The sequence below is a fragment of the Schistocerca serialis genome, unplaced genomic scaffold (assembly GCF_023864345.2).
Source record: "Schistocerca serialis cubense isolate TAMUIC-IGC-003099 unplaced genomic scaffold, iqSchSeri2.2 HiC_scaffold_149, whole genome shotgun sequence".
NCBI classification, from domain to species: Eukaryota; Metazoa; Arthropoda; class Insecta; order Orthoptera; family Acrididae; genus Schistocerca; species Schistocerca serialis.
The window spans coordinates 22,501-29,981 of NW_026047707.1; the positions used below are offsets into that span (position 1 = coordinate 22,501).

The 7,481-nt window shown below is 51.0% G+C and overlaps 1 non-coding gene across 1 annotated transcript; it reads left to right on the forward strand.

Annotated features, from left to right (window-relative positions):
- The first annotated feature begins 5,554 nt into the window (after positions 1-5,554).
- Positions 5,555-7,463, forward strand: LOC126443457 (small subunit ribosomal RNA). The gene has a single exon (XR_007581930.1). It is a non-coding gene; the product is annotated as a small subunit ribosomal RNA (ribosomal RNA).
- The last annotated feature ends 18 nt before the right edge of the window (positions 7,464-7,481 follow it).

Sequence of the window (7,481 nt, forward strand, 5' to 3'; positions counted from 1 at the left end):
CTCAGCATGAGCTCCTGCAACGACGATACCGCCATCTATGGGACGCCAAGCCGACTAAGACATCGATGGGCCCACAGTGCCCATCTTTCGACGCCACCCACAAAGCATGCAGCCTGTGTCGACCACAGCACCCAAACGCCAGTGCCTCTGCCGCACGAAGTCGTGGACCGGCAATCACACCACCCGCACCCGCTCGTGCCCCACCCCAACCGCCAAACTCGCAACGCCAGCGGATGAACGGCGGAAGTTTCCCGCAGTCGTAATGTGCAATCCACACCTATAACTTGCGTTTCATGAAGAGTTATGTCCAATATGCGACATTCCCGCTGTCCCTATACATGAGCTGCGAGCTGTACCACGTACAAGCTACAGACGCGATCGCATTGCTCACTGTACGGATTCCCATGCCGAGCGATCAGCTAGGAAGCGCCCCATCCACGTCGGTACCCTTGGGCGTTGCACTCGCAGTCGCAAAAAACGTTGGGCAAATATATTTCTCCGATGCTGAGCGATCAGCTAGGAAGCGCCCCATCCATGTCGGTACTCGTACGCGTCGCACTCGCAGTCGCAAAAAACGCTGGGCAAATATATTTCTCGGAAGAGTAATGACAGTCCGAGCCTCCTGCGTGGGAAGAGTCTTTCTAGGCCCTGACCCACGGGAAGCGTGTAGCTTCCCCCATCCCGGACATTTCACGTCGTCACACTACCGGTATTGACTAATAGACTGATTGCTGATAATCATTAGCCACACACTGGGGGAAACGGCCGACAGGGGCGGCAACATAGTGGAGCCGCAGTGTCACTAATGTACAGAGATAGAACAGTTTCGACTGGAACCAGAGTAACCGTATACACGGCACTGATTAGTAATAGATGCAGAGCCATCAGAATACAGATAATATATACAACCGTCCCTATACATGCTGAAAGACTCTGCACACAATGAGAACCACACGTCAGCCAGACACTATCACACACTACTCTCTGCCTCTAACAGGCACACACACAATATCTAACCACCAGCATGGAAGAACATCCGGTGCATCCTCTCCGCCACATTACACAATCCACACTATCATAACCAGACCGGGAGGTCCACCCAGAAAACAGAATATCCCACCCTTCCGACATCCGCCATTGCTCAGCTAAGCCACGAACACCCACACATGTCCTACACAGGGGTGCACCCAACATCACAATACTGCCTCCTGTCACAGTACACAAACAATGGCAGGAATGAAAGACACAGATCTGCCACAACCTTGGAATCGGAGCGCCGCCTGTCATGAGCCACAAGTGCATCCTGACGTGACAAATCGGATGATCCCGCAGGCATGCACTTACGATAATCACTATCAACGAACCTGCCGCCCCCTCCCCCCCCAAAATACACCTTTCCCTACAACGTGTACCTTAACCTAAGCTATATTGTACCTTAACCTAAGCGATATTGTACCTTAACCTAAGGTATATCGTACCTTAACCTAACCTACATTGCGCCTTCACCTAACCTACGTTGTACCTTAACCTAACCTACGTTGTACCTTAACCTAACCTACGTTGTACCTTAACCTAACCTACGTTGTACCTTAACCTAACCTACGTTGTACCTTAACCTAACCTACGTTGTACCTTAACCTAACCTACGTTGTACCTTAACCTAACCTACGTTGTACCTTAACCTAACCTACGTTGTACCTTAACCTAACCTACGTTGTGCCTTAACCTAACCTACGTTGTGCCTTAACCTAACCTACGTTGTGCCTTAACCTAACCTACGTTGTGCCTTAACCTAACCTATGTTGTGCCTTAACCTAACCTATGTTGTGCCTTAACCTAACCTATGTTGTGCCTTAACCTAACCTATGTTGTGCCTTAACCTAACCTATGTTGTGCCTTAACCTAACCTATGTTGTGCCTTAACCTAACCTATGTTGTGCCTTAACCTAACCTATGTTGTGCCTTAACCTAACCTATGTTGTGCCTTAACCTAACCTATGTTGTGCCTTAACCTAACCTACGTTGTGCCTTAACCTAACCTACGTTGTGCCTTAACCTAACCTACGTTGTGCCTTAACCTAACCTACGTTGTGCCTTAACCTAACCTACGTTGTGCCTTAACCTAACCTACGTTGTGCCTTAACCTAACCTACGTTGTGCCTTAACCTAACCTACGTTGTGCCTTAACCTAACCTACGTTGTGCCTTAACCTAACCTACGTTGTGCCTTAACCTAACCTACGTTGTGCCTTAACCTAACCTACGTTGTGCCTTAACCTAACCTACGTTGTGCCTTAACCTAACCTACGTTGTGCCTTAACCTAACCTACGTTGTGCCTTAACCTAACCTACGTTGTGCCTTAACCTAACCTACGTTGTGCCTTAACCTAACCTACGTTGTGCCTTAACCTAACCTACGTTGTGCCTTAACCTAACCTACGTTGTGCCTTAACCTAACCTACGTTGTGCCTTAACCTAACCTACGTTGTGCCTTAACCTAACCTACGTTGTGCCTTAACCTAACCTACGTTGTGCCTTAACCTAACCTACGTTGTGCCTTAACCTAACCTACGTTGTGCCTTAACCTAACCTACGTTGTGCCTTAACCTAACCTACGTTGTGCCTTAACCTAACCTACGTTGTGCCTTAACCTAACCTACGTTGTGCCTTAACCTAACCTACGTTGTGCCTTAACCTAACCTACGTTGTGCCTTAACCTAACCTATGTTGTGCCTTAACCTAACCTATGTTGTGCCTTAACCTAACCTATGTTGTGCCTTAACCTAACCTATGTTGTGCCTTAACCTAACCTATGTTGTGCCTTAACCTAACCTATGTTGTGCCTTAACCTAACCTATGTTGTGCCTTAACCTAACCTATGTTGTGCCTTAACCTAACCTACGTTGTGCCTTAACCTAACCCATATTGTACCTTAACCTAACCCATATTGTACCTTAACCTAACCCATATTGTACCTTAACCTAACCCATATTGTACCTTAACCTAACCCATATTGTACCTTAACGTAACCTAATTTGTGCCTTAACGTAACCTAATTTGTGCCTTAACGTAACCTAATTTGTGCCTTAACGTAACCTAATTTGTGCCTTAACGTAACCTAATTTGTGCCTTAACGTAACCTAATTTGTGCCTTAACGTAACCTAATTTGTGCCTTAACGTAACCTAATTTGTGCCTTAACGTAACCTAATTTGTGCCTTAACGTAACCTAATTTGTGCCTTAACGTAACCTAATTTGTGCCTTAACGTAACCTAATTTGTGCCTTAACGTAACCTAATTTGTGCCTTAACGTAACCTAATTTGTGCCTTAACGTAACCTAATTTGTGCCTTAACGTAACCTAATTTGTGCCTTAACGTAACCTAATTTGTGCCTTAACGTAACCTAATTTGTGCCTTAACGTAACCTAATTTGTGCCTTAACGTAACCTAATTTGTGCCTTAACGTAACCTAATTTGTGCCTTAACGTAACCTAATTTGTGCCTTAACGTAACCTAATTTGTGCCTTAACGTAACCTAATTTGTGCCTTAACGTAACCTAATTTGTGCCTTAACGTAACCTAATTTGTGCCTTAACGTAACCCATGTTGTGCCTTAACGTAACCCATGTTGTGCCTTAACGTAACCCAATTTGTGCCTTAACGTAACCCATGTTGTGCCTTAACCTAACCTATATTGTGCCTCAACCTAACCTATATTGCGCCTTAACCTGACGCACGTTGTCGCTGAACCTGCTCTGTAATTGTTATGCAACTCGTTAAATTAGTGTAGTGTTGCCTAACCGCAACCCTCGCAATATAGTTCGCTATTCGCACTGCCCGGTCCCCTGTGTATCGCGTCATGTTAAACACCTTGCAGGTGTTGCTGACTTTCCACATGCTCCTGCTATACACTGTAATGTGGATAGCAGCAGGACGTACATGCCCCCCCCCCTTCCCCCTGCCTTCGCAAGCTGGTCGTTGAGAAGTTTGCATGTTCAATGCCCTTCGCATGCCGACGTACTCAGCCTACGTTGTGGTACGGCCTGTCACCTGTCCGCCGATGTACGCAAAACCCACAAACTGTACTGCACATTGGTCCGTATGTACTGAATGATACATCGTGGCACATGTGTGACCGTACGACGACTGCGCCTAGCAACGGCAGACCATACAGTCCAAATATTGTGCACGCAGCTACGTGTCGTCTCCCTATAAGAGCTGGATTGCAGTGTGGTACGCCATTCAGACGTGTGGGAGGAACGGACGCCCTGGATGGCGATCAGCATGAGCAGTCTGTTGATGTAGTGGAGCGTGTATTCGGACGTAGTCGTCTCTTCTCACACACCGTGATAGCATGTTGCACCGCGTTCCACATCTGCGACATCCTGCAGAGGCCGGCTGACAGTCGTTCGCGCAATGGACACCGCATACGTACGGGGGCTACCTTCCACGTGTTCTCGAGGCGTGCACATGTTGTTGCGTCTATGTGGGCAGACGTAGTGTGTTGTGACACCTGACACAGGCATGCAATACTCGTTGCAAATGGCGATGGACGTCTACGTTTGCTGGTGACGTTACGCAAATGAACAACAGGTAACCCGTTGTGGTGCGGTTGTTCTCGCTAGAGGTGAATCAGTGTTGGCGACGATCGGTCGAGCTATTAACCGGTTGTTTCAGGGATACCCACCATGCCCCACGAACGTGAAAGGGGACCCACCATGCCCACGAACGCGAAAGGGGATCTGGGTGTGAGGCGATACGCGGCGGTGGCTGGGTGGGACCGTCCCCGGCCGGTGAGGGGGGGCCGCCCGGCGTGCTGGCAGCGCGGTGCGTGGGCGCACGCGCTACAGCCGGCTGGTGGGGGCGGCCAGTGGCAGGCGCGCCGGCCGACGGACGCGGCAGGCGGCGCAGCTGCGCGCCGGCGCCCCCTGCTCGCGGCGCCTTGCGGCCAAAGTAGGTCCTCGCGGGCCCGGTGCGAAGCGCGGTGGCCATCTGCAGTGTGCTGGTCCGATTGAGGACTGTGTGCGCTGAGGATGCGCCGCCGCCCGGCGCTCGGCGCCGCGACGCCGTCTGCTGCTCGGTCGCCCCAGCGGTTCTCGCAGGTGGTTTGTATCGCAGCTGTGCGGACGTGTTGGCGCGTGCGCTGTGCTGGGAGAGTTCGCTTCGGCACCCAAGTGGGGCTTTTGTCCTTCTGTGGCGCTGGCGTTGGAGCTGCCGGTCACCGTAGGTGGCGCGTGTTGTCTCCCGCCGGCAATGCCACGACAGCACGCTCCCGGGCCTCTGTCGGCAGCGGCAAGCTCAGTTGGGAGCACGGGTGGTCGCACCTAAAGCGTCTACTCGCCTAACTCCGGGCGATTGCGCCTCTCTCGAACCCGACCAAGTACTTAGGACGGCGCTGCGCGCCGCCGGGACCTGAGAGGGTTTCGAGGTGTGTTGTGCAGGGGAGCTCAGCCTCCTCCTGTTTGCAGAATAATTGAGCGGACGCTTGCGTGTTCGCGCGGGCCCCCGGGACACACTCCCGGGCGGCCGGCTGCTCAGCTCTAGTTGACGCAGCTCCCTGGTTGATCCTGCCAGTAGTCATATGCTTGTCTCAAAGATTAAGCCATGCATGTCTCAGTACAAGCCGCATTAAGGTGAAACCGCGAATGGCTCATTAAATCAGTTATGGTTCCTTAGATCGTACCCACGTTACTTGGATAACTGTGGTAATTCTAGAGCTAATACATGCAAACAGAGTCCCGACCAGAGATGGAAGGGACGCTTTTATTAGATCAAAACCAATCGGTCGGCTCGTCCGGTCCGTTTGCCTTGGTGACTCTGAATAACTTTGGGCTGATCGCACGGTCCTCGTACCGGCGACGCATCTTTCAAATGTCTGCCTTATCAACTGTCGATGGTAGGTTCTGCGCCTACCATGGTTGTAACGGGTAACGGGGAATCAGGGTTCGATTCCGGAGAGGGAGCCTGAGAAACGGCTACCACATCCAAGGAAGGCAGCAGGCGCGCAAATTACCCACTCCCGGCACGGGGAGGTAGTGACGAAAAATAACGATACGGGACTCATCCGAGGCCCCGTAATCGGAATGAGTACACTTTAAATCCTTTAACGAGTATCTATTGGAGGGCAAGTCTGGTGCCAGCAGCCGCGGTAATTCCAGCTCCAATAGCGTATATTAAAGTTGTTGCGGTTAAAAAGCTCGTAGTTGGATTTGTGTCCCACGCTGTTGGTTCACCGCCCGTCGGTGTTTAACTGGCATGTATCGTGGGACGTCCTGCCGGTGGGGCGAGCCGAAGGCGTGCGACCGCCTCGTGCGTGCTCGTGCGTCCCGAGGCGGACCCCGTTGAAATCCTACCAGGGTGCTCTTTATTGAGTGTCTCGGTGGGCCGGCACGTTTACTTTGAACAAATTAGAGTGCTTAAAGCAGGCAAGCCCGCCTGAATACTGTGTGCATGGAATAATGGAATAGGACCTCGGTTCTATTTTGTTGGTTTTCGGAACCCGAGGTAATGATTAATAGGGACAGGCGGGGGCATTCGTATTGCGACGTTAGAGGTGAAATTCTTGGATCGTCGCAAGACGAACAGAAGCGAAAGCATTTGCCAAGTATGTTTTCATTAATCAAGAACGAAAGTTAGAGGTTCGAAGGCGATCAGATACCGCCCTAGTTCTAACCATAAACGATGCCAGCCAGCGATCCGCCGCAGTTCCTCCGATGACTCGGCGGGCAGCCTCCGGGAAACCAAAGCTTTTGGGTTCCGGGGGAAGTATGGTTGCAAAGCTGAAACTTAAAGGAATTGACGGAAGGGCACCACCAGGAGTGGAGCCTGCGGCTTAATTTGACTCAACACGGGAAACCTCACCAGGCCCGGACACCGGAAGGATTGACAGATTGATAGCTCTTTCTTGATTCGGTGGGTGGTGGTGCATGGCCGTTCTTAGTTGGTGGAGCGATTTGTCTGGTTAATTCCGATAACGAACGAGACTCTAGCCTGCTAACTAGTCGCGTGACATCCTTCGTGCTGTCAGCGATTACTTTTCTTCTTAGAGGGACAGGCGGCTTCTAGCCGCACGAGATTGAGCAATAACAGGTCTGTGATGCCCTTAGATGTTCTGGGCCGCACGCGCGCTACACTGAAGGAATCAGCGTGTCTTCCTAGGCCGAAAGGTCGGGGTAACCCGCTGAACCTCCTTCGTGCTAGGGATTGGGGCTTGCAATTGTTCCCCATGAACGAGGAATTCCCAGTAAGCGCGAGTCATAAGCTCGCGTTGATTACGTCCCTGCCCTTTGTACACACCGCCCGTCGCTACTACCGATTGAATGATTTAGTGAGGTCTTCGGACTGGTACGCGGCATTGACTCTGTCGTTGCCGATGCTACCGGAAAGATGACCAAACTTGATCATTTAGAGGAAGTAAAAGTCGTAACAAGGTTTCCGTAGGTGAACCTGCGGAAGGATCATTACCGACTAGACTGCATGTC